At 37.6% G+C, this 25,356-nt stretch overlaps 1 long non-coding RNA gene across 3 annotated transcripts in view; it reads right to left on the reverse strand.

Annotated features, from left to right (window-relative positions):
* Positions 1-239: 239 nt before the first annotated feature.
* The window catches only part of LOC121029799 (uncharacterized), a 138,076-nt gene continuing 112,959 nt past the window's right edge, over positions 240-25,356 (reverse strand). The window contains exons 5-8 of one of the 3 annotated variants that reach the window (XR_005789900.1): positions 7,303-7,551; positions 3,678-3,778; positions 2,091-2,206; positions 240-912 (exon numbers count right to left, since the gene is read on the reverse strand). This is a non-coding gene — a long non-coding RNA (uncharacterized LOC121029799). Of the gene's footprint in view, positions 913-1,563; positions 2,207-3,677; positions 3,779-7,302; positions 7,552-25,356 lie in introns of those variants that run through there. The other 2 variants (XR_005789902.1, XR_005789901.1) reach the window with 2 other exon arrangements.

Raw genomic sequence — 25,356 nt, forward strand, 5'->3', positions numbered from 1 at the left:
TTCACTGATTTACCACTGGAGTTATTCCTTGGATGTGTAAATAATGATGTTCTATTCAGGCTTAATAAATTCCTGTACTGTGAATATTTAAAATAAAAGAATTCAATTTAAATGTGCAATAGTTAGTGCTGGTTATTTATGATGCTTCCATTCAAAATCATTCACTCGAGAAGATTCATTTTGACTCACATGCAAATCTGGATCCCCTGTATATATTGAATTAAAACTTAAAAACAATATATTTGACAGATTATACATTTATTACAAATACTAAATCAAAAAATGACAGTCAGTGTACACACATAAACTATTGTACACTGGCTTGTTTCCTTAATTTTGCATTGTTTCAGTGGATTTGGGGCTGAACTTGGATCCATTGATTTGGGTTTCTGTGTGGGAAACAGGAGAATCTATCCAACTCTTCGTTCTGCCTTGATCCAAGCTTGGAAGGCCTCACCTTGCATATCCCCTGATTGTTTTTATTCAAGTATATGGAATCAACAATTACGAACAGCCTATCATCACAAGTTATGTATCCATTTTGAACTTCTCTCTTCAGCCATATGCCTCTGACTTCCAGTTGTCTGTTGTCATCTCACTTCCTACAGACCCATGGCCTTCGATAGCCCACAATGAAAGGATTTTAACACCCACTTCCCCTCTTAATCTTTCACTCACTTAATGGTACTATTACAAATTATATTGTCCAAATCAAAAATTTAGAAGTGATTCTTGATTCTTTCTCTTCCTTTTCCCCACATTTACTTGATCATGAACTATCTCCTACATACATCTTCTTTCTTCTAGTCCACTGCTCTTGCCCCATTCATTGCACTGCGGTCTTCAACATTTCCTACCTGGCTTAAAGCGATAATTTCTTGAAGGCTTAAAAATCATCTCTCCACACTGCCACTATGAGAAAAACAAATACAAGGCGATAGGAAAACAGAATTCAGCTATAGTGTTGATTAACCAGTCATTTTTTCAAAAAGTTATGCACTTTTTAGGATCTCTCCTTGATTTCTCATTGTTTTCAGGACATATTCCTCAATTGGTAGGAAGTTTCATACTTTTTTTAATATTTGGCTTTTACCAATTTTTCTAAGCTTTTCCCTTGGAATGCTCTGTCATGTTTGCTCTTCTGTGACAGTTCCCACACCATCCAGAGCCCAGGCTGTTTTTCTGGCCAATGAACTCTTAGCATCCTTAAGATTACACTCAAAGGTCACATCCACTGTGATGCAAAATATATTTCATGTTTAAAATATATTTCAGAAGTTTCAAAGACAAGTTTTGAGACAGCAGGTAAAGTGGTCAGCATTTTTATGGAAGAAGTGAGCTGTGAAATAGTCCTTGAAGAAATAATTTAATTAGACAATCTGAAAAGATGTGTGGATATTCCTTATAATGGAAATATGAACAAAGCCTTGGAAGCAGGATAAGTTAAATAAATATGCCTGGCGGATGGGGGATGGGAGGGAGGGAGGGTGGGTGATGGGTATTGAGGAGGGCACCTGTTGGGATAAGCACTGGGTGTTGTATGGAAACCAATTTGACAATAAATTTCATATATTTAAATAAATAAATAAATAAATAAACAAACAAACATGACTGATTATAGTGGTATGTCCATGAAGAATAACATTAGATAAAGCATTCGAGTGTTGAAATAAAAGCTCAGAATATAGAGTGCTTGACACTTACACTGACAAATATAGACTAGGCTGGTTGGTTTCAAATGATTCATACTGCAGTGTGACATAAAGTCAGTGAAAATTTATAAGCAGATGTACAGTGTGAGTAAAGCCACAATGCACCTTTCTCAAACTCTAGATCATGAAAAAATGGAAGCAAGCGTCATAGTATCTTATGCACCGTCATGGTCCACTGCAATGCATTTTAATGATTAGGATCTCCCTTTAGCTGACAAGAGGGGTGTGATGTAGTGGCTTGAAGTGTCTGGGCTCTGGACAAGGACTGCTCACGTTCAACACAGCTTTCTCACTACCAACTGTGTGGCCTTGGGAAGGTCAGTTCTTTCTCTTCACCTCCGTTTCCTCTCATGGAAGACAGGAATAACAACCTCTTACTTATAAGATCATGTGATGATTACATGAGTATCTCCAAATTACTCCTCTGTTGTGGGGTAGACAGAGAAAGTGGTTTTCATCACGGAGAAAAGTCAGAGAACATAACTGGAGGCATCCTAGAGATAGGAAGAATATTGAGTATTCGGTAACTTACTCTCAGTAGCCAGGTACTCTGAAACAAAGAAACAAAAATCCTTGTAGAGCAGACACTGCTTTGGGAACTCCATGTCTAAAACAAGCTGGTCGTAGTGGTAACTCAGACCGTATCATATTTTAAGCAGTCTGACAAGCTTCCTTGAGGATAGAACTGACTTGGGGGAAACTGAAAAATTCTTTCTGGATAGAAAATTCGCTGGGCTGATGGCTCAGAGCCTGGAGCCTGTTTCCGATTCTGTGTCTCCTTCTCTCTCTGCCCCTCCCCCGTTCATGCTCTGTCTCTCTCTGTCCCAAAAATAAATAAACGTTGAAAAAAAAAATTTTTTTTAAAAATAAAGGGGCGCCTGGGTGGCGCAGTCGGTTAAGTGTCCAACTTCAGCCAGGTCACAATCTCGCGGTCCATGAGTTCGAGCCCCGCGTCAGGCTCTGGGCTGATGGCTCAGAGCCTGGAGCCTGTTTCTGATTCTGTGTCTCCCTCTCTCTCTGCCCCTCCCCCATTCATGCTCTGTCTCTCTCTGTCCCAAAAATAAATAAACGTTGAAAAAAAAATTTTTTTTTAGAAAATTCAATTTTGCCTTTCTAGTCTTTTTCCCCTTCATCACACTTAAAGAGGACTTTAAAAATTTTTTGGAACACCTTTAACAATGGGTATGTAGCCATCAGTCAACAAGAAAACAAATCCAAGTCCCAGAAACTGGCAGGGCCATCAGTTCCTACAACACACAGTTTCATAAAAAAGAGCAAAAAGATTATTTTTCAAGGTTAAGCCTCCCTCTGGGATTGCCAGTTTCTGCCATAATAAAAAATATTAAGCCCCAAATCAGTAGCCAGACCTAAAACTCAGGATTTTAATTATGCAAACTATAATTACTTCAAGTACAAAATACTATTTTTAGGGTTTATGAGCTTAGAAGCACAAGGAAACATTTGCGTGACCATTTGGCTATTCGTTACATTTGTCAACATATGTTATTTATTTTAGTAAATGATGATGTTTGTTAATGATCACTCTGCATCTGAACACTGCATCAAATGGGTTCCCTAAATCTATGTCCCAAATTAGACTAGCGTCAAACATTTGTTTTTTGTAGTTTTCGTTGAATAAAATTTGGGTACATGATCAAAAACATTTGCAGAATACTTCACAAAATATTCCTTTTTTGAAGATTCACAGAGCATTTTCATATATTAAAGTGCTCGGATGTCCTTCAATAAAGAAGTTTGCTTACTTTTATTTAACTCAGCAGTTCTAAAATATATTTCATCATAGAAACTCTGTTTTTCTATAATGCTAATTTACATCACTAAAAGCAGTGGTTGAAGTAATACTCTGAAAAACGTTGCTTTAAGGCCAGCTACATTTTGCTGTAGTGCAACCTGGGTTCAAAATCATAAGACATTTGAGTCTGATGAGCCCTTCTCGGTACATACCTTTGCTATGGGATTGTGATGCACCTTTGTCTGGCCTTCATCCAAGAAAACAAGTGGCTCCAGATTCACATTCCATGCCCATCTTGGAAATCAGAAGTTCTCTGTAGAGGATATTCAGTAAGTTGTATAGTCAGAACATCTGATCTGCTTCAGGATTTCTAGTCTGGATATCTAATTACGACTAAAATCCTAATGTTCCATTAGTTACTTGACAAAACACCTCAATCCATCTGATTCCCTTATTAAATTACCTAGTAAAACTATTTCCCTAGTGGGGCGCCTGGGTGGCGCAGTCGGTTAAGCGTCCGACTTCAGCCAGGTCACGATCTCGCGGTCCGTGAGTTCGAGCCCCGCGTCAGGCTCTGGGCCGATGGCTCAGAGCCTGGAGCCTGTTTCCGATTCTGTGTCTCCCTCTCTCTCTGCCCCTCCCCCATTCATGCTCTGTCTCTCTCTGTCCCAAAAATAAATAAACGTTGAAAAAAAAAACAAAAACTATTTCCCTAGCAAGTTATATGCAATGACCAAAAAAATTGAAAGCTCATCTTCCATCTTCAGATTTGTGAACTTTGAAAGAAAAAATACACTAATCCTGAATTCAGTACAAAGCACATTGACAAGTTCGATTAAGCAAAATTCTTGATCCTTTAAGCTCTTTTCTTCCCATCACCCCAATAATCTCCAGCCTCAAATGTCTTTCAGATATGATCTTATTCACTATAGTGAGACAGGGAAAACTGAGAGAAACTGAGACGTAGAAATAGTTCCACCAACTGAAGCAGGGCAGGTAATTAGCAGACCCAAGTTTTAGATGATAAAAGAAAGTTCATTCCAGTAACTAAAGCACTATGTGATTTCCACAGGTTGGGGCAACAGACAAGAAATGATAGTCCAGGAACAGACAGATAATTATAAGAGGGCAGAGGAAGGCATGAATACTTCTCTATATGTGAAAGAGAGTACTCAAATAGGAAGGCACAGAAGTCCGGAGCAGATGTCTGGAAGAGGAGAGTGAAGGACAGATGGTTGGGTTCCCTTAACCTGGGAGAAGTCTTGTGAAAGACCAGACTTGTACTATATGGAGTCTGGAGCTGCATGGCATCAGGGACTTGGGAGAAGACCGGACCAAAGGAAGAACTCAGAAACTCAGTGGTCAGAATGGATCCACCAAAGGTGAGACCACCAAAGGTGAGACCACCAAAGGTGAGACCACCATAGAGTCTTTGGCAGCACCTTAAGAGACCTGCTTCAATTTTGATAAGTCTCTGAGGTTACAGAGATGATGCTCTAGATGATCCTATACAAGAAAAGAAAGCCAGAAACTCTATATTTCCTAAAATCTCCTAGTTTAGCAATCTAGTCAAGTAATTTATTTTTTGACTTGTAAATTCATTTATAGGGCAAACATTTATTCCAGCAAAGCTATAGACAAATATTGATGTGATTTGGAGAACTACATTGTCACCTAGTTTCTTCAGATGAGCTCTTTCTCAAAGAAATGAAATGTTTTTAACTGTTTACTCCTGAAGAAGAATTAACTCTTCTGGAGATAATTTTTTTTATTTTTTTAATGTTTATTTATTTTTAAGAGAGAGAGAGATGGGGGAAGGAGCAGAGAGAGGAGACACAGAATCCGAAGCAAGCTCCAGGCTCTGAGCTGACAGCACAGAACCTGATGCGGGGCTCAAACCCTCGAACCATGAGATCACCACCTGAGCCGAAGTTGGACTCTTAACAAACTGAGCCACCCAGGCACTCCTGCTGGAGATAACTTTTTACTCAAATAGCCATGTAAGAGATATGCAGAAAAGTGTTTATCAAAAGCAAAATAATCGGGGTGCCTGAGTGGCCTAGTCGGTTAAGCATCTGACTTCAGGTCATGCTGTGGTCTCACAGTTCATGGGTTGGAGCCCTGTATAGGGCTCTCTGCTGTCAGCACAGAGCCTACTTCAGATTCTCTGTCTCCCATTCTCTCTACCCCTCTCTTGCTTGCACTCTCTCTCAAATATAAACCCTTTTTTAAAAAGCAAAATAATCTACAATATTTACCAAATTTTTCCGTTATACAATTGACATAATTTTTATTCTCCTCATTAAATATAATTTAAGAGAGCCATTTGTTTTTAATATTTACCTTCAAATTAAGCAAAGAGATAATATAAAAGTAACTGTTTTCCTCACTTCAGGAGTAGAAAAAACTAAACAGCATCCATATAACAATGATTATTTTAATGTAAAAACACTCAACTGTCTTTTCCGTGTGTATGACTACAAGTATACGGATACAGGTTAGTGTTGACTTCTTAATTCAGCCTTTAAGAACTGTGTTTCTATTTTTAAACTCTAAAAATCTTTATAGCTTATAAGGTGGCTATCCAAATCTGTTTTCTAATATGGTCAATCTTCAGATTATATCTTCAATTAGATCTAGAAATAAAAATGCTAAGATACCTCTTACCCAGTATCTTGAAAACTGTAGAATCAATATTTAGATTCTTCAGTGAATGAAACTATAACAATATAATTTTCAATAAGTCTGAAATTTAAAATCCCCCAGTTTTGGCACCCTAAACCTTCAATAGTAACTTAATAACAGGAACTATGAAAGTGAAAATCTTTATTCTTCTAAAATGTAACAGTACAAGTGGCTCAGTCGATTAAGCTTCCAACTTCAGCTAAAGTCATGATCTCACAGTTCATGGGTTCGAGCCCCGCATTGGGCTCTTTGCTGACAGCTCAGAGCCTGGAGCTTGCTTTGGACTCTGTCTCTCTCTTTCTGCTCCTCCCTGCTCACTCTCTGTCTCTTTGTCTCTCTGTCTCAGAGATAAATAAATATTAAAAATAATTGAAAATAAATTAATTAAATCTAGCAGCACATTTTATGTTATGTTACAGTATTTTATCATCATAGTATTCTATGTGACAGTATGTATTTCAGCTAGATTATTCAAAAAACTTCATATAGCTTTTTGCAATTAATCATCTGTAGATTCCTAAATACTAGATGGTTTCATAAAGGATACTCTCCTTATAGCCACTATAAATTGGTGGCAAAATTATTTCCAGTTTGGCCTCAATTCATGTGACTTAATGCACAAAATTTGCCTTACAGTCCAAATATTTCATTTGTTTTAGTTAAAATTCTCTAACCAGATCCTTATGAGCCATATCATTATGTATTTATTAATTAAATTTAAATGCAAAATACAAAATGCACCATTTCATTAAAATATATTTAGGAAGCACATTAATAATCTCTGTTGACACTATCTTTAGTTTTGTTATTAAAGCTATTTTTTGACTTCCAACTTTTAAACATGATGCATATGTGTATCATGTCTCTAAGGTTCTAAATAAAAGCTAAGTTCTTTTTAAGCTACTATTCATCAAATATAGTTAAAATAAATCCCAAATTTGTATTGATGTATTGATCTATACCTTTGAAATAGGAGAAATTGGGGATTTTATCAAGGTTTTTTTTGGCAATAAAATGTGAGATATTTTAATTGAAATTGAGATATTTCTGGGAAAAAAAATGCTAATGAAATAAATCAAGAGGAGCTAAAGTAAGCCAAAAAGAAAAACTGCAAACATTCTGAAGTGTGGTTCTGAGAACTCAGTGCCAAACCTCTTGAGAGTAGGACCAGGAATGGGAAAGCCCGTGGGAACTTCAGCAACGCTCCTCCGATGTGAGTGTGTCTTCTTTGAGAACGGATGCCTGCATATATGTCATGATGCAGGGATCTGTGTTTCCGTATGCTCATCTGTACGTGTACGTATCTGTATGTGAGGAGGCAGGGAGGTCCTTTTCTTTCTCTTGGCTTCATGCTTCATTCTTCTCTCTGGGCAGAGAGGAGTGTAGGGCACTTCAGTGCACCTGGAGGGAAAAAACTTCATTTACTGGCTGTTTCCTACAGCCTACTGGCAGGTGCGTGCCCAGAGATAAAAACTAATCCATCTGAGCGTAGTTCCCTAGAAAGGCTACTATATTAAAAACAACTCCGTAACAATCCCTCCAAATCTCTTAACAAATCCCATAGTGACCCTCATAGGTCTTACTCCAAAGTAAATCCTGTGGTCAGGATTTATCTGATAATAATGCCAATAACAAATAATTGTTGATAAATTAGTATTAAATATATTAATCCTATTAATTATACTGATATAGAATTCCCAATAACTTTAATAATGTGATTATTGATTATAATTATTAATAAATTATGATGATTAATAATTAATGAAATAATAATAACACATGTATATTGAGGGTTTTAAATAATCCAGGCAATATTAAGTACAGTTAATTCTTGAACAAATGGAGGTTAGAAACACTGACCCCTTCATCCATGCAATATAACTTTTGACTCCCCTAAACCTTAACTACTGTTGACCAGAAGCCTTACTGATAAAGCAATATATATACACTATATATTCTTACAATAAAGTAAGCTAGAGAAAAAAAAATGTCATTAATAAAATTAGGAAGGGGCACCTGGGTGGCTCAGTAAGTGTCTGACTCTTGGTTTCAGCTTAGTCATGTTCTCATGGTTTGAGTTTGAGCCCTGCTTCAGGCTCTGCACTGACAGTGTGGAACCTGCTTGGGATTCTCTGTCTCTCTGTCTCTCTCTCTCTCTCACTGCCCCTCCCTGTTTGCTCTGTCTTTTGTCTCTCAAAACTAAATGATTAAAAAAAAAAAAAAAGAAAAAGAAAATCATAAGGAAGAGAAATTACATTTACAGGATTGTATTGTTAAAAACCCATGTTATGTGTAAGTGGACCCCTGTAGTTCAAGTCCTTGTTATTCAAGACTCACTGTACTTCACATGTATTCTTTAATCCTTACAACACTCTACAGTTCCACCATTACCTCCTTTTTTTCCCAGCCAAAAAATTGGGACACTCACCCAAGTTTACACAGTTAGAAAATGGTAGAGTGGGAATCGGAGGCCAGGCCATCTACTACCAGGACCTCAATGTTTAACCACTAAGGTCGGGACGCCTGGGTGGCTCAGTCGGTTAATCATCTGACTTCGGCTCAGGTCACGATCTCACGGTCCGTGAGTTCGAGCCCCGCGTCGGGCTCTGTGCTGACAGCTCAGAGCCTGGAGCCTGTTTCAGATTCTGTGTCTCCCTCTCTCTCTGCCCCTCTCCTGTTCATGCTCTGTCTCTCTCTGTCTCAAAAATAAATAATAAAAAAAATATTAAAAAATAAAAAATTAAAAAAAAAACACTAAGGTCTACGGTTTAGAAACAATAGGTTCAATGAGATTGGAACAATAATTGATTGATTATTGTTATAGGATTTCTTACTACTTTTAATATGTTGCTGTGAATTATGAATTCCCCAGAGCAAGGTATACCATAAAGTTTCAGCAGTTTATTTAACTATCAACTTTCTATTTTCGTGGGTTACCTAAAAACATTGGCACAACATTCTTTGGGAAATGTTGCTATAATTTGATTTTACTCTGGGTCAGTAAAACATTACACAAGAAACAATTGAACCACAAGGAAAATTGAACAAAAATTAAGTTTATTTATTTTCAGTTTAATTTCAATTGGTTATAGGATTCTCTTCTTATAAATTCTAAAATTGAGGTGTCAACATGGATAGACAAGATCGAATTGTGTGCATACAATCAATGTCCTTAAATTATTTTTAAAAATAATCAACAGTAAAGATAGAGAGCAGCTTATTATCAGACAAATAAATGGAAGTAAAATGGTACCTAGTACGTAGTCCATGTATGGGACATAATGTTCCAAGAATTAATATGTGCAAAGAAATAGGAACTTAGGAAGGGTATAATTTAGTTAAATCCTTTGGTGATAAATATATGATGATTCCAAAACAGAAGCTAAGGAAGTAGTTCCTTTCTAGAAGTAGTATCTGGAAGACAATTACTATCCCGTCTTACAAAACAGTGATTTATTCATTCAACAAACATTTCCTTAGTGCCTACCAGATGCAGGGACCTGTCCTTTGTTTCTAGAAGACAATAGATGGATAAGACACAAATTCTTCCCTCATATTTTTCATGATTTATCTGATCATTCATACATGCAGGGGAGGAACCACATTCAAAGTGAGGGGGGAAATGCACATGAGAAGGTGAAGAAAGGCCCCAGAAAAGGAATGGCATTTAAACTGGACACAACAGGTGTTAGGAAGTTAGAAAGGACTACGTGCTGATTAAAGGGAATAGAATGCCCTCCCCATGAGAAGAAGTACAGAGAAGAAAAAAAAAAAAAAAAAAAAAAAAAAAAACAATTCTGTTTAATTGTAGCCTTGTGTCTATGAGGGAGGAATAAGCAACGAGACATTCAGGGTTTGCAGAAACCAGGCTAGAGCCCTACGCTGGGGCAGAGTCCTCGGAGCAGAGAGTGCAACGTGATGGTTCTACGCATGTCCGGTGGAGCCTGCGACCCCACCTCCAGATTTTGGTCAGCAGTGGCTCTTCACCAGCAGCAGTTTTGCTCCCCAGGGGACGTTTGGTAATAACTGGAGACATTTTTAATCGTCATAATTATTTGACCATTGTATTTGGTATTATAAGAATTTAAAAGATTTAAAGTAATACTGCATTTAACATTTCAGACCGTGACTTTACAAGCGGCAACACTGCTTATTGACATTTAAAGGGAAATATATTGTCAGTGGACTAAATATTTCAGAAAAACTCTTCTGATAAACATAACCAGAAAGATAGATGATGGGGTGCCTGGGTGGCTCAGTCGCATAAACGTCCGACTTCAGCTTAGTCACGATCTCACAGTTCTTGAGTTTGAGCCCCGCATTGGGCTCTGTGCTGACAACTCAGAGCCTGGAGCTTGCTTCAGATTCTGTCTCCCTCTCTCTCTGCCCTTCCGTCACTTATGTTCTCTCTCTCTCAAAACTAAATAAACATTAAAAGAATTTTTTTAAACTGATGGATGAAATATAAAAATCACTTTCCTAAATTTACCAAATAGGTAGGTGGTAAGGAATTAAAATGCCACTGGAAAGGATGAGACCCAGAGATTTTAACATGGCAATTTGGAACATTTTGCCAGGGTCATTAACTAATCATAAGTTGGTCATCACCAAAAGCCGAGCTACTTTTTGTTTTGTGCATTTTTAGCCTCATCACAAGTCTTGGGTGACAGATCTCTCTGCCTCCAGGACCTGTGAAGTATGCAATCCGGCTAAACTCCACTGTCTGCTTTGAGTTGGGATCCAAAGAGCCACAGGATTAAGACGAAAGAAGGAACCCAGACTACAGCCCAGGTCATCTGTGTAGACAAGAAAACTTCAAACACAAATCTCAGTGTCAAGTTATGCAGACAAATAGCGAACCCAGAGACCAGCAGAAGCACTAAAATCTTCTTTAAAGGAAGATAGTCATCCTGAGCTGTCAATTATTTCTATAAGTAATTTTCCTGATTACGATGCCTGTTACACAAAAATAAATAGACAAATGAGGAGATTAATCATAGATGAAAAGCAAGCAAAACCACTTCTAAAAAGTCAACAAGAATGGATACAAAAGACCCCTGAGTTGAGGACACAGAGAGACAATTGATAGTCTGAGAGCAGAGTACCAAATAGGAGAGAACTGTGGAGGGAGAGACAGAGAGATAGGGAGACAGAGACAAACAGACCAAGAGATCCAAGGATCTGCAGAGGGACCCCTGTAAATATTCAGCTGAGTGTGGGTCAAAATATTCATGTAAGGAAATTACCCTGAGACCAGAGAAAAACAACCTAGAAGGATTAGAGGGAACAATACTTAGAAATAATATAAGGCTGGGACTAGTTAACTTTCCTGCACCTGCAAGAAAGAAGAGAAAACTTTGAAATTCACAGGATTTAGGGTAGAGTACTCACAATGTAGTGCCTCAGTAGGGGAAGTTAGTCCTTGATTCAAGGCTGCTCTGATTCTAACACAGCTCAAAAGCAAGCCTTGACAGAATAACTGTTTCTAAGTAACTGTATCCAAAAGAAAGCTCGAGAATATTTGTAAGAATAAAAAATATCTATTATCCAACAAGATAAAGTATACAATATCTGACATCCAACCAAAAGTTAAATCTAAATTAAACAGAAGAAAGTAGATAATAACACTAAGAGCAGAAAATAAAGGAATAAAAAATAGAAAACTTTAGATAATTTTGTAAAGAAAATTTAGATAAAAATCAATGAAATCAAAACTGGGTCGTTGGAGATGACTAATAAAATAGAAAAATTTCTGACTATCGTAACCCCACTAGACAAGAATCTCTGGTCTGATGAGAAGGACCCAAGGGCTGGAGGAAGAGTTCTGCTATTTTGCTACCATCCAGCTACAATGGAGCTGCACTGATGTTAGTGTCTTCTTCCCATAAAATGTTTTCTTCAGATGGCCAATGATTCTCTTTGTTTCTTCTATTTTAATACTTAAGTCTCCGATGTTATGAGATCACAATTTGGCTGAATCTTCACCCCTAACTTACTGTATTCTAATAACTGTATTAAGTAATGATTCAGTCTTTTCATTGGTACACTGAGTATCATCAACCACAGAAAAAACTAATTATGAAAATATTAATATTAACATTGTTAATGGAGCAAAAAGATCAATGCCTTCCATTTTGAGACAGCATTACTTCTTTGAGCAAGTCAAACACTTAGGAAACTTTTTTGTGCCATTGGAATCTCATTTCCTTATGTGGTACATCGTAATAAAGCCTAACTTACAATTTAAGTCTAATATAACACTATGTCAGGTATTGTTTTTAACTCTATCAGTTTTATCGGGTTTCCAAAGACACAAGAGTTGAGAAGTTGGGAAAGTACTACTTAAAATTATCCAAACAAGGGGCGCCTGGGTGGCTCAGTCAGTTGGGCGACCAACTTCGGGTCAGGTCATGATCTCACCATTTCCAGGTTTGAGCCCCACGTCAGGCTCTCTGCTGATGGCTCGGAGCCTGTTTCAGATTCTGTGCCTCCCTCTCTCTCTCTGCCCCTTCCCTACTCATGCTCTGTCTTTCTCTCTCAGAAATAAATAAACATTAAAATTATCCAAACAAAAAAAAAAAAAAGAAAAGAAAAATTTCTGGCTAGATTGAGTATGGAAAAAACACATAAATTACCAACATCATAAATAAGAAAAGTAGCCTGACTACAGAATCTGCAGGCACTAACAGGTTAATGAGAGAATACTATGAACAACCATATGCCAGGAAATTTGACAACTTGTGTGAAATGCACAGGTTTTTAAAAGGCACGAACAAACACAACTCCTTCAAAAATAAAGAACCTGAATAACCTAATAACTGTTTTCAAAAATTGAATTTGTAGTTAAAAGCCTTTGGGGCACCTGGGTGGCTCAGTTGGTTAAGCATCCGACTCCAGCTCAGGTCATGATCTCACGGTTGGTGAGTTTGAGCCCCGCGTCGGGCTCTGTGTGGACAGCTCAGAGCCTGGAGCCTGGTTTCACTTCTGTGTTTCTGTCTCTCTCTACCCCTCCCCTGCTTGTGTTCGGTCTTTCTCTCTCAAAAATAAATAAACATTTAAAAAATAAATAAATAAATAAATACCTTTCCACAAATAAATCTCTAGACTTCGATGGCTTATTAGCAAATTCTGCCAAATATGTAAGGGAAAAAAATGCTGATTTTACACAAATTCTTTCAGAAGTTGAAGAGGGTATGGGGTCCCTCGATGGCTCAGGCGATTAAGCATCCAATCTCTTGGTTTTGGCTCAGGTCATGATCTCACAGTTCACGAGTTCAAGCCCCACTTTGGCCTGTGCTGACAGAGCAGAGCCTGCTTGGGTCTCTCTCTCTCTCTCTCTCTCTCTCTCTCTACCCCACCCTGCCTCCCCACTAGCTCACTCTACCTCAATATAAATAAATAAACATTAAAAAAAAGTTGAAGAGGGTATGTATGTTCTTTTTCTTGATTGTGGTGATGGCTATAAGTCAAACTTACAAAATTTTAAGCTGTAAATATAAGCAGTTTGTTGTATGTCCATTATATGTCAAAAGCCTATTTTTAAAAGGTTTAAAAAACTATGTCCCAGTAAATAAGCAACAGACCATCTCCATAGGAAAATGCCCAGCATTTAGAAAGAAATGCAAACAAAAGCAATATTGAAATATTGTTTTGTACCTTTCACCAATCTTGAAAATAAAAAGATTGAATAAAAGCTTGTGATGAGACAAGTCTGTTTACATACTGCTGGTGAAATTCAAAACTTTTCACCCATTATGGAAAGTAGTATGGTGATATATATATTAACTGTCATAGCTTTCTTTCTTGTGTGCTTGCTTTTTCTTTTTAAAGAAATATTTATCCAATAATCTTCACCATCATTGTGTGTTCTTAGAAAATGATTTCACATAGAGAAAGAGCTATCTTGACCAAGATGTTTTCTTCAAGACATATAATAAGAAAAAATAATAATTCAAATACCAAAGAGTAGGAGAGGTTTCATAAATCATGATGTTGATATGAAATTCGCTGTGATTGGAAAAAAAAAGTAAATGACAACAAGTGAAAACACAGATGTCAAAATTATGTATATGTTATTGTTGCAACTATTTTTAAAGGTCTATCTACTAATGAGCAAGACAACAAAGTCTGGATGTAATACGTCAAAATAAAAATAGTATTCTTATGATGGGAACAATATTGGTGATTAAAAAATTTTGATATAGGGCGCCTGGGTGGCTCAGCTGGTTAAGCATCCAACTTCAGCCCAGGTCATGATCTCACAGTTCGTGAGTTCGAGCCCCACATTGGGCTCTGTACTGACAGCTCAGAGCCTGGAGCCTGCTTCAAATTCTGTGTCTCCCTCTCTCTCTCTCTGCACCTTCCCATCTCATGCCCTGTCTCTCTCTCTCTCTCTCTCTCTCTGTTTCGCTCTCAAAAATAAGTAAACATTTTTTTTTTTATTTTTAGTATTTTGTAACATTTGTTTTAATAGAAAAAAAACACACTCGATCTAAATGTAGGTTCTCTTTTGGTAAAATTAGTAATTCTTTGAAAAAGTTTTCTTTTGAGGATGACTAGTTTGCACTAATTCATCTATATATTTTTTTCCTCTTAATTTCATCAGGGATCTGAAGTACAGATTACAGCCATAGCACAGTGGGAAGCCCTGAAATAAAGGGTAATCTCATTACCATGACATTCATCAGCTGAGCTAAGTGGCCATGAATATGAATGCAACAAAGAGATTGTGACAGAGGAAGTTTCTGCCATGATGGCTGCTTTCTGTTCTGTGCACAAAAAATACTAAGATTTATGAAAAAGTAATAAAAGCAATAACAATGAAATTCCTTGCACAGTTAAAAATCCCAGAAATTTGCACATTTGCATCCAGCATCTTGGTCAATTGATCCTTCTTGGAACCATAGATCTTTGTATGTAGCTGTTTCCAACAGAATATTGTTTGACAAAAAAAAGAGCCTTAAGATGCAGCTTTTTATTTTTTCATTTCTCTCTCATCTCTCTCTCTCTCAATCTCAAAATGAAGGAAATGTTTTCCCAGCTTCTTCATCTGCACTCACAGCAGCAGCACTAAATACCTTAACTCTGGAGAAAACAGTTGTTTCTGAAAACCATTACTTCTGCATATTACTAAAATTTTCCCTTTAACTGCATGAATGCTTGTTTCTGCATGCTTCAAACACATTTGCACACTAGAAAAAAAAAACACTCAGAAACAATTTCCACTTGCCCATTTTTATATTTGCCAATCACCTGTAACCAAACTTGCATTACAGAAACACATATCCATATCACTTTAGCTTTCCTATTAGGTTATTCATCTCAACGTGCTGCTCCACAATGCATTAGAAAGAAGTCTATGGAACCTTTTGCAGACTTCAGACAAGTTGCTTAAATCCCCCCATTTGTAAATTTAGAAATGTTTAGTACCTAACAGAATTGCTATGAGACTATGTGTTTATAGTGTTTGGCATAATAACATATTTATTATTGCTATCATTCACTTCTGTAGACAAAAAAAAAAAATGGATTTCCAGGTAAACAAACCTATCCGAGCTAACTGGGCTGTTTTTAAGATTAACAAATCGGATATGATTGTGTTTTCATTGCATCATGAAGTTTAAGTTTTGGTTATCAACGTTATTAAATTTGCATTTGTTAGAAATATAATGTTAAACAAAAATAGTTGTTTCCAGTACTTGAAAAAGTTGACCTCTGAGGGGAATGTATAGACTCTAAACTTACGTTAACATTAGTGTTCATCTACTAGTCTGTGACACAAAGCTACTGTTCACAAATCATTATTAATGAACTGAAGACCTAATCTGAGAATAGAAATAACCTAAAAAGCATCTATTAATTCAATTTAGAGTCATGAATAGAATCTTTTCTACACATAAAATCTAACGAGAATCTTGATTCATTATTAGAATACTTTGATGCCAAATATATTTCACAAAGTAAGCATCAAAAGTTATCATGGAACATTCAAGTAAAGAAAAAAATTAACACATAACATAAAATACCAAATGGTCAGATTAAAACAGAAATAGATATTCACTGTTTCATAATGCCAAGAAATATTCTCAACCACCTGGTTCAGTTCCTTCATTTTACAAATAAGAGTTCAGAGAAGTCTGAAGAGTTCAGAGAAGAGACTTTCTCAAGGTTACATAGGCCCTGCTTGGCATAATCAGTACTAACTTGTCTCTTAATTTCTACTATTGTGTTTATTCATCTTCTATATCATGCTTTTTATCAGGTCAAATATGAGGCACAAAATGGAACATGCTATAGACATAGACACCATTGTCAAAGCCAAATGTTAGCTATAAGCCAAAGCACAGAAGCTATTTCAAAAAGGACTTTTTTTTTTCCATTAGTTAAAAAATCAGTTGGGGCGCCTGGGTGGCTCAGTCAGTGAAGTATCCAATTCTTGATATCAGCTCAGGCCATGATCTCACGGTCATGAACTGGAGCCCCAAGTCAGGTTCCATGCTGAGCGTGAAGCCTGCTGGGAATTCTCTCTTTCTCCCTCTCTCTGTCCCTCCCCTGCTCCTGCTCACGCTTGTTGTCTCACCTTTCTTTCTCTCTCTCTCTCAAAATAAATAAACTTAAAAAAAATCAGTTATATTCATGGTAGCCAATAACAAATAACAAATTAAAATCTCATATTACATGTTGACTGCCGTATCCTTCTTGTCTTTCAAGCCAAGTTTAACTAAAATTTCCATATAACTGTGATGAGAAGAATAACACCTTAAATGATTTTTTTTTAATTTTAATGTTTATTTTTGAGAGGGAGAGAGAGACAGAGTATTGTGGGGGAGGAGCAGAGAGAGAGGGAGACACAGAATCTGAAGCAGGCTCCAGGCTCTGAACTGTCAGCACAGAGCCTGACACAGGGCTCAAACTCACAAACTGTAAGATCATGACCTAAGCTGAAGTCAGACACTTAACTGACTGAGCCACCCAAGCGCCCCATAAATTATTTTTTAAAATAAATTTGCCTTTTCAATGAAAACTACTAATTAATTTATCCACTCATTTCCCATGTCCTGGTCATTAATTAGCATTAGGTCTTATCTTTGTATTATATATGAAAAGTATGGGTAAAGCTATAATCTTATTTAATTAGGAAATATTCATTTAATTCTTAACTAAAATAATCTTCCATAGAACCTGAAAAATAAGTAATAAACTCAAAACATTAATCCAATTATCTCCTCTTTTAGAGCTAGAAGAGATATAGAGATTATTGAGTTCCAGTATTTAATTTACTAATGAAGAAACTATGACCCAGAGATTATTCACAGCTGTAGGGCTATTATGGCAAGCACAGAAATAGAGTTCTTATGACTTGCTTCTTCCTTCCGGAGATGGTTCAATATATTTTAACATATGCAGCTGAAAATTTAGAGCCCCAGGACTGGGTTCTCAAGTTACTAACTGCATAACCCTGCACCCTGAAAAATTTTACTGATAATATTTTCAAAAGGAAATATTTTAATCTTACTCGAGAAAGCTTAATAAATAAAATAGGATCTTAGATACTCGCAGAGCCAGCTTATCTCGGCCTCTACGTTAAACCACATTTACTGAATTTGCTGATAGGTGTCCCAAGGCAGGTCCATCCTAGAAGAACAAACCTGACTACTGAAACCAAACAAGGGATGATAATAAAAATGTGAGGATAAGTGAAAATAATTATTTTAAGGAGAAGCTTAATGTGTAAAAGGTAGAAGTGCCATTTTTTAGAAAGAGTATTATATTGTGAGGCAGGTGTTTACCATGGATTACAGAGAAACTCAAGGAGCAGAATTTACTAGAGACAAAAAAATTAATCACAGACAGAAGGAGAATTTTCTTTCATGCATATACTTAGCCTGGAGGTTCTGGTGGGAAAGAGAAATGAGGATAAAAAGACATCTTTAATAAAAGATAAGGAAAGTCACTTTTTACACAAACACCAGATGGCAAAATCAGTAAGCATGGGGTTTTCCATACACCCGGGGTTCCCGGCACCATAGGTAGGACAAGATGAGAAAATAAAATCTTCTATAAATGCCTTAGGTTATACACACACACACACACACACACACACACACACACACACACACGAGTAGGGGGGGCATGGATGGAAAGACAGACGTGCATACACTCACTTCCCAAAGGACAGAAGGCAGTTACCTAGAATAATCTTGTTACTAGAACTCTGAACAGATTCCCCACCCACCTTCTAATCCAGTTTCCTTTATTCCATTTCACCTCTCATAAACTAGTACAAGATTCTAAAAATTTGTCTATGCGCTCAGAGCCTAGTGGAAACCTATAGATATCACAACATTAAAAAAAAAGGCAATAAATGTCATTAATGAATCAGAATGAAGGAATAGTTATCAATGCTGACAGGTATTTCTCTGTCCATCATGGTTTTTTAACTTCAAAAAACAACAAAAGTTAATATCATAATTCAAAGATCACTGGACTGGGAATAACTGGAAAAAATTATGTTTTCCCATATATAAATAGGGGGTTATTTTTTTTAAGTTGATTTATTTTGAGAGGTGGTGGAAGGGCAGAGAGAGAGGGAGAGAGAATCCCAAGCACTGCACTCACAGTGCAGAGCCTGATGTGGGGCTTGAAGTCAGGAACTGTTAGACCATGACCTAGGCCAAAACCAAGAGCCAGCCACTTACCCGACTGAGCCAACAGGTGCCCCAATAGTGAGTTATTTTATTGTTTGTATGTTTGTATGTTTGTTTGCTTGTTTGTTTTAAGAGAGAGAGAGAGAGAGAGCAGGGGAGAGGCAGAGAAAGAGGGAGACAGAGAATCCCAAGCAGGCTCTGCAGTGCACTGCACTGGTGGAGCCCCACACAGGGTTCAAACACAGGAACTGTGAGATCTTGACCTAAGCCAAAACCAAGAGTCAGATGCTCAACCGACTGAGTCACCCAGGCACCCTTATTTTAAAAGTTTAATTTTGGGATGCCTGAGTAGCTCAGTTAGTTAAGCATCCAACTTTGGCTCAGGTCAAGAGTTCGCAATTTGTGACTTCAAGCCCTGTATCGGGCTCTGCATTGGTCATACAGAGCTTGCTTGGGATTCTCTCTCTCTCTGCCCCTCCCTCACCTGCATTCTCTCTCTGTCAAAATATATAAACTTTAAAAAAAATTCTCTCTCTCTCTCCCTCTACCCCCTCCTCCACTGATGTTCTCTCTCTAAAAAAATGAAATAAAAATAAAAACAAATAAAAAAACACCTAAGTTTAATTACGTCATTAGCCTAGAATTAATAAATATGTTTTTTGGTCAGATGTTCATTCATATTATAACAAATTATGATGCATGTACTTATGAGCCATCTTCACATGCAGGCGACTGGATAAACAACCCAGATGTATACACATCCTGGGGTCGTGAACTGCTCTCTAGGATATGAAAACTACATTTTCTTGGCTCATGATGGCCCAGGGGACAGAGTTTCATCAGAAGAAATCCCTTCATGGGGTGCCGGGGTGACTCAGTCAGTTAAGAATCCAACTTCGGATCACGTGGTTCGTGGGTTCAGGCCCACGTCAGGCTCTGTGCTGACATCTCAGAGCCTGGAGCCTGCTTCGGATTCTGTGTGTCCCTTTCTCTCTGCCACTCCCCTCTCTCTCTCTCTCTCTCTCTCCCTCTCTCTCTCTCTCTCTCTTTCAAAAATAAACATTAAAATAATAACAAAGAAAGAAGAAAAAAATGCTTTCATATCCTGTCATTATGTATCACTGAAAATGCAAAGCACTTCCTAATCTTATTTGCTTTTGGAAACAGCCCTGGATAGTAAATCCAAACAACTCATTTTCAGATGAAGAAACTGAGGACTTGAACTAGAAGATGTGTGTGGACCCCACAAGTCAGCCACAACAACCAAAGATTAAATAGTCTCTTAACTATCCTACATTGCTTATGTACTAATACACAATACCTCATTCAATGACTCACGTTATTGCATATGTGGTTGTTTCTCCAATCATATTTGATCTAGCAACCTTGAGATTTTACACCACTTAAGTTTTATTACTTAGAGATTACATCTAATTTATCTCCACAAATACATTGGAATAGAATCAATGTAGTATAATCAGTAATCAGGTGGCTTTAAGACTGCCTTTTAATTAGACCTGTGGTAATTTGTCTAACAAATGTATCACTGTGCAATCAAATTAACGTATACAACAAATTCTAAAGTGTCCCATCTACCATTGGAAGACTCTAGATACAATGCATACCAAGCAGGATCAAAGTGCAGATTTTCTGCAATGAGTATTTTTTTTCTCCTTAGGGAGTTAGTCACTAACTCGAGTTACATGCATGTTCTCCTTATTGTATGAGTAACTCAAAGCCACAGTATGACCCAGGATTTCCCATGTAGACCTTGAGTTGTGACTTCTGCTAGTAATATCTTGCCTAGTCCACAGCTTTTCTGTTATTAAAAATCCTCATGGGCTTATTCATGAGCTATCTCAAAGGGCTTCTTTGTCAGCTACATTAGCCCACCTGACAGAGATGATGATAGAAGTTGGCAGAAAGAGAAAATTGATCAATGGCTCCTTGTCCAAGAGACTCCAATAGAGAGACAAAAGCACCCACTAGATTAATCCTCTGTAAGCACATGAGGCTTCATAAACCTTCAAAAAGCAGGGTCATATAGGGAATGAGCAGGTCTGTCTTCAACTCTCAAATACATGTGCAATTTGCCTTTCCATTCCTCTCAAAGGCATCTTCAGGGAAATGGAGTTTTTGCTTGTGTCTTTCATCATAAGCTAATAACTTAGTTCTGTTCTTCAAATACTCTTTACCCCAAAATGTTTAAGACATCATACTCTGTCAGCTACTAAAGCATTTTGATTGTTGGTTTCTTCAAAGTGTATCTTGGGCTGCATTTTCTTGAATTAGACAGATAAAAGTATCATTGTCCTGTATTGAATTTTAGTGATTATTATCAGGTTTCATTAACTTCAATATAGAATGAGGCTTTTATATTCAATCTAGAATATTATTTATGGTATTATTATTACCATTACTATTACTCTTGTCTATATCTAAAACTATCACTTAATAGTATGCATACTATATGGCACACCATGCCGGGGTTTCATTTACATTATCCTACTTAATAATAGAAAAAAAAATCCTATGGTGACTATTTTAGCCTTCATTTTCCAGATGTAGAAACTGAGCTTAAAAGGTTGAGCTGCTTAAAGATAACCTGGTTAATTCACTGTCAGAGCAGAACTCAGCTTTATCTGATTCCAATACCCCATCTATGCAGCAGTACTGATATTCTCCACACTGGTTTGGAAGTGTCTTATATTAGGATTTGAGGGCTCTGTTTTTCCACTTTACTCAATTATAAATTCAACGACTATTTTCCGATACGCCTGAATGCCAGGCAAGATGTAGAGACTTGGAACATGATGAAGAGGAAGACAGACTTGATTCCCATCCTCACAGTTTGCAAACCCATAATCACACCAATAAATAGAAGTCTCCAACAGGACAAGTGCTATGAGGAAAAAGGAGAGTTTCAGGAAGATAGGTATTTGCAACACCTGCAGGAGTTTGGGTTGGGGGGAGGGGGTAAACGGTATTTTCAAGGAACAAAAAAAGGCTCAGTGATGAAAGACTTCACTGGGGCAAGGTATGGCTGAGTGAAAGCACCTATGGGAACAGGTACCAGAAGGACACTGCTGTGGGGAGTAAATGACATCCTGCTAGGAATCAGGAACTGTTTGTTAGATTGCTCACATTAACGTGCACAATTAACTCTCACAACCGTGTGTAGAAGGATGAATGATTAGCCTCCTCTTACCCATGTGTAAATGGAAATTATATGACTACCCAGGAACACAGCCAGGAAGCAAAAGGGCAAAGGGTTGCATGTGAGCATGCCACCCCTGAAAGCAAGCACATTTTCACATTACGCTGCCTGGCGATTGCCAACGAGGTGGGCTGCTTCAGAAAAACACACACAGTGACCATCAACTAAAACTACAAGGCTGATTAAGAACTGCTTCATGACAGAGTTCCATTGACACACCTCTTAGAAGCCAAAGGATGAGAGAGGAATCTCTCAAAAGTAAAAATCATTTTTAAAATTATCAGTGACAGGGGCACCTGGGTGGTTCAGTTAGTTGAGAGCCCGACTTCTGCTCAGGTCATGATCTCACAATTGACGAGTTCAAGCCCTGCATCAGGCTCTGTGCTGACAGCTCGGAGCCTGGAGCCTGCTTCAGATTCTGTGACTCCCTTGCTCTCTGCCCTTCCCCACCCCCCCACCCCTCCCCGCTCATGCTCTATGTCTGTCTCAAAAATAAATATAAACATTTTTTAAGAAATTTAAATTATCAGTGACCTGAAATAATGCTTGTATGTGAATTACAACAAAAAACATCAATCCTTGCCCGTTCCCCTTTCTCCATGCTAACCTCCAATTCAATGCACACCTTGGCAAGGATTCATTCTAATCACCTCAGTCTCAGGGAATACTGACAGTTGCATGGTGTTTCTCCCAGATTGCTGAAGACTAAAACCTAAACACATACAAAGTAATTTTGTCAATGAGGATGAATGTAGCTGCAAATGTCTCCCAGTGTGGTAGGGCAGTTGTGTAGCTGCTGAAATACATTCATTTCTCCTTACAATTGAATTAGGAAATTACAATTAGGAGATGGGTAATATATTCTAAAACTAAAATAAAAATGCTTACACAAGACCCATATCCTAAACGCACATAAGATTCCTGGTCAGGAATCCTGTGCTTGTTTTTGCAATGCTCTTTTAGAGCCCAGCAGAGGAGTGTGGAGATCATGACCCAAGCTGCTTCAAACTCATCAGTTTCCTCTCCAGCAGGCCGCTGAGCCTCAAGATCAGTGCTATGCTGAAATAACCTTCCCTCCTTCCTATAGTCTTTTTTGAAAGCCTTCCTCATTCTTCCAGGTCCAGTGTAAATAATGGATATTTTAGAGTTTCCCAGATGTCCTACTCAGAATCATTTGTCTTCCTTATACTCCCTTAGGACCTTTTTCTACCTCTACTATTATACCTATTCCAGCATGACATATTAGAAACATGACCTCTCTCCTCTCCTTACTATATGATAAGTTCCTGAAAGTCATGGATGATAAATTTCTTCTCCCCTCGTCCCTGCCAAGCACAAGATGGTGTACAAAGGCTGTATTAGTTGACTTGTAGACTCTCCTTACCTTAAGGATCTAAGTCTATACAGACACATACTTGCTTTCATTTTATAATTATTTACCATATCTGCATGACTTTTGGAGATATGTACTATAATTAAAACTATACTCAGGATAGCTAATTTTTTTATTGCCTTCATAAGTGCAATGCATAATGCATTTAGTTCACTCTACGCTCTGAATATGTATATACAAAAAGCATGTAAAACACTAGTAAAATCCAAGTGGCCTCCTCTGTAGATTATGGGCACCTCCACATGTTCTTACGTCTGCTCCTGCCTCTGGACAGTGAACTGACTAATGTTGCTTGATTAATTATGGAATCGAGATCAGGAATCAAACAACTCTCCAGAAGCACTTGGAGTACAAAACAATGTAATTTCTAACAGAATTCTCTCTAAATATAGCAGAGCCAACAGGAACTCTGGAAATTGTGAGACAGCCCTTTTGTTTTGTGGATAATACAATAGAAGCCAGAGGAACTAGGAGAACTGCTGAATATGCATTCAACGATGAAATCAGCATTTCTGATTCCCACCCTGCTGATCTCCAAGGTCTGATATTTATATAATATAAAATGTTGCCTTTAATAAGAAGAGGGTTCCACAATTCTGGAATATTTGGTCTAAATTTTTATTTTTAAAGCAACTTTGTTTTTTTTTAATTTTTTTTTAAACGTTTATTTATTTTTGGGACAGAGAGAGACAGAGCATGAACGGGCGAGGGGCAGAGAGAGAGGGAGACACAGAATCTGAAACAGGCTCCAGGCTCTGAGCCATCAGCCCAGAGCCCGACGCGGGGCTCGAACTCACGGACCGCGAGATCGTGACCTGGCTGAAGTCGGACGCTAAACCGACTGCGCCACCCAGGCGCCCCTAAAGCAACTTTGTTGAGGTATAATTTATGTGCCATATCTCATCTCTGTTTTAATTGTATATTTCTATGAGTTTTGAAAATGTGGGCAGCTCTGTGACCATCACAAGAAGATATAGACCATTTCCCTCTCACCTGAGCATTTCTTCAGGCCTATTTTCAGCCCATCTCCACTCCACCTGCTGGGCTCAGGCAACCATCCATGTGCTTTTTGCTGTTGTTAGAACAGTTCTGCTTGTTTTAGAATTCCATGCAAATGGAAACATTTGTTATGCAGTCTTTTTTGTCTTTTTTAACTTAGCATAATTTTAGATTCATCAATGTTGTTGCTTCTATCAGTAACTGATTTTTTTGTTATATTAACACAATTCCAGGCTTCCTTTGGAATTCACCAGATTTTGCATTTTTTTCTCTTATTTTTAAGTTTATTTATTTATTTTGAGAGAGAGAGAAAGAACAGAGTAGGGGCAGAGACAGAGGGAGAGAGAGAATCCCAAGCAGGTTCTGTGCTGTCAGCATGGAGCCCAACACAGGGCTCAAATCCATAAACCCTGAGATCATGACCTGAGCCAAAATCAAGAGTTGGATGCTTAACCAACTGAGCCACCCAGGCACCCCCAAATTTTTCATTTGTATGAATTGATCACTACAGTAAAATCAAGGGTATGATACATAAACTGCAATGGTTTGGTAAAGAGTGTAGCTTTGGGGTGAGAAAAATATAATTTGGACTGGTACTGATTCTTATTTTAACTCATACTGGCTATGCATGACCTCAGAGACTTTATTCATTCCCCTGAGCTTTACATTTCTCATCTGTGAAGAATTGATAGTAATCCACATCTCAGGGGTAATTTTCAGATACACATAGTGCATGTACCTGTTTAACTCATAGTAACAACTCAGTAAATGGAAGCTAAATAAAACTAGAAAATAAATAGGAGAAAATACAGAACGTTATTTATATAAACTTCACGTAAGACACAAAGAATCCACAAAAGATAAAACTAACAGAGTTGAAAGTATCAACTAATTAATTCAAAAATACTTATTGAATGATCACTTTGTGCTAGGAATCCATACTAGGAATT

Source organism: Herpailurus yagouaroundi, unplaced genomic scaffold (genome assembly GCF_014898765.1).
Source record: "Herpailurus yagouaroundi ecotype Mexico unplaced genomic scaffold, PumYag 139, whole genome shotgun sequence".
Classification (NCBI taxonomy): Eukaryota; Metazoa; Chordata; class Mammalia; order Carnivora; family Felidae; genus Herpailurus; species Herpailurus yagouaroundi.